The following is a 3,311-nucleotide window of genomic DNA, read 5'->3' as shown; positions in this document are numbered from 1 at the left end:
GTTACCCAGGCTGATCTCAAACTCATGACCTAAACCAGTCTTCCCACCCGGGTCTCCCAAATTGCTGGGATTACAGGCATGAGCCACCATGTCTGGCTATTCACACTTTCTTGAAGGTGTCCTTCAAAGTCGTTTTTAATTTTGATGAAGTCCAATTTATCTATTTTTGTTTATTTTCCCTTGTGCTTTTGGAATTGTATGTAAGAAAGCTTTACCTAAGCCAAGATCATAAAATTTATGCTTGTTTTCTTCTAAGAGTTTTAGTTCTTGCGTTTAGGTTTATGATCCATTTAAGCACACTTTTTTTTTTTTTTTTTGAGACAGAGTTTCACTCTTGTTGCCCAGGCTGGAGCGCAATAGTGTGATCTCGGCTCACCGCAACCTCCGCCTCCTGGGTTCAAGCGATTCTCCTGCCTCAGCCTCCCAATTAGCTGGGATTACAGGCATACACCACCACGTGTGGCTCATTTTGTATTTTTAGTATAGACATGGTTTCTCCACGTTGGTCAGTCTGATCTCAAACTCCTGACCTCAGGTGATCTGCCCGCCTCGGGCTCCCAAAGTGCTGGGATTACAGGCATGAGCCACAGCACCTGGCCTAAGCACACTTTTCTTATGGGAGAGTAATAGAAAAATAGATGTAAAACTTGAACCCAGTATTTGGAAGTTGACCATTCTTGGCCTCATTTACCTTGGGCAGCATAAATGGTGTCCTACAGCAACAAATCAGGATGTACCCTTTTGCCCTATCACTGGGGGGGAGTCTGGGGAAGAGGAGCCATTGTGTTCTCTGGCAGACACTCCCCAGCACCCATTTCTCTTAGCACTCCATGTGATGGTTCAGATTTACAACTAGAGTTTCTGACCACTTTAAGGGTAATCAGAGTGGGAATTTCTTTCTAATAGTTGAGATGGAAAACAAAAATGGTGGTGAGCAGGCCAAATCCAGCTTAAAATCATGTATTGTTTGACTTAAAAGTGTTTTACGGCCAGGCGCACAATTACAGGTGGCTCGCGGCTGTAATCCCAGCACTTTGGGAGGCCAAGGTGGGCGGATCATTTGAGGTCAGGAGTTCGAGACCATCCTGGCCAAAACGGTGAAACCTCGTCTCTACTAAAAATACAAAAATTAGCCAGGTTGGGGGGTGCACATCTGTAATCCCAGCTACTCGGGAGGCTGAGGCAGGAGAATCACTTGAACCTGGGAGGTGAAGGTTGCAGTGAGCCAAGATCACGCCACTATACTCCAGCCTGGGCAACACTGTGAGACTATCTCAAAATAAATAAATAAATAAATAAATAAATAAATAAATAAATAAATAAATAAATAAATAAAGTGTTTTACGCAAGTTTAAATTAATTGCTAACACTTAAAAATGGAGAGATTTCAAACAGTAACCTAGATTTCCAGCTTCTCTTGAAAATGAGTATCTGGCAAGATTGGGTTAATCATTGAACAAAGCAGCAACAGGCTGGAGCCAGGCAATAGCTGACTCCTTCGGACAGGGCTCTCCACTTGGCCACAGCACAAATCCCTCCAACTCCCTAAAGATTCCTGGCTTACTGTTCTGTTTTCTCGGCATAATTTAGGGTGTCCTCCCTGCCAATCTCAGCACCTTTGGTCCCCATCTTCCACGTCTCTTTCCACTGTCCAACCTTAGGTTATCACCATTTTTTGGAAACAAATTCCTCCTCTTTTGGGTCTCAGATACATATACAGTCTTGGGATCTTCTGGCTGAACTCTGCACGTATCTTTCCGGGGTGCTAGAAACATTCTGTCTCTTGATCTGTTAGTCACGGAAGTATATATATATGTGTGTAAAATTCATTAAGCTATACATTTTAAGATTTGTACACTTTACTGCATGTTAAACCTCAATTTTAGAAAATTAGAAGGAATGAATGGGCAATCTCCTGCCAGACATTGTAGGTGTCTGCAGTGGCTGGAACTGCAGCAATCTTGTGACCATGAGGTAAACTACCCAACTTAGTCCCATTTGTTGAAAATGGCAGAACAGTGAGATACACCAAGGGTATTAAATTAACCAAACACGAAGCTTCTTTTCATGTGGACTTACTATTAAAATAATACATTTTCACACACTGTATCAATACTCACCAATTCCTGCATAGAATCAAACAAAAGCTTCTTGATGGGAATATATGGCCCAGCAAGTAGAGTTAATAAGAATTTCAAGTTCACATGTTAAGTACTGTTTAATCACAACTTTGAACAAGAATTTTATCATAAATTAGTAAGTAGAACATAAAAAAGGTTACACATGCTAGATATTATTTAAAAAATGAAAACTCAAGTCAATTTTATTACAAAAGATTAAACTCATTAGCCACCAAAAAGAAATATAATTCCAACTCAGAATTGAAAGTAATTTTTTATTGATAAACATTTACACTAGAATTAGAAATGTCAGTAGAAAAATAAAATTTAAATAATTTTCTATTGTACAAAGATTTGATCATTTTGACTGTAGCAGTTAGTGAAATAACATAATATAAAAAGTTAAGCTGATTTTAGTCACAACCAGCCTTACAGAGTGCACAAAAAAGAAATGCAAGTACACAACATTTCTGCATACGGTCTGCCAATGGCACCGATGCTTCACATTCCAGGAAATGGTTACTTAGGGAAGGCTGATGTGTGCTGCAGCATAATAGGAACTTAATTCAAACCGGAGCAACCAGAAAGGATACTGGAGGCAAAAGCCAAAATACAATTTAAAATCTTAAAAAAAATAAGGAACGGTTTAAAGGTAATTTATGAACTTTTCCTCACCTAGTGTAAACATTTCATAAGAAGTAATATTTTTGGCCAGAAAAAAAAAGCACAGACACCTCTTTTAGGATATTCATGATGCTCTTGTCTATGAACTTAAGTTTTCATGAAATGCTTTCACCTCAAAACCCCATATTCAAGAATCAAGAAGGCCAAGCACGATGGCTCATGTCTGTAGTCCCATCATGTTGGGAGGCCGAGGCGGGTGGATCACTTGAAGTCAGGAGTTCGAGACCAGCCTGTTCAACATGATGAAACCCTGTCTCTACTAAAAATACAGAAATTAGCTGGGCCTTGTGGCAGGTGCCAGTAATCCTAGTTACTCAGCGGCCAAGGCAGAATCACTTGAACCCACGAAACAGAGGCTGCAGTGAGCCAAGACCACGCCACTGCACTCCAGCCTTGGAGACACAGCAAGACTCCATTTCAAAAAAAAAAAAATCAAGAAATCAGCTTTTATGGTCAGGAGGCTGCCTCCCTCCCTCTCTTGCACTTTTTTTTTTTTTTTTTTAAAAA

This window comes from Hylobates moloch, unplaced genomic scaffold (assembly GCF_009828535.3).
Source record: "Hylobates moloch isolate HMO894 unplaced genomic scaffold, HMol_V3 SCAFFOLD_6, whole genome shotgun sequence".
NCBI lineage: Eukaryota > Metazoa > Chordata > Mammalia > Primates > Hylobatidae > Hylobates > Hylobates moloch.
Note: the sequence above shows the minus strand (reverse complement) of the source record.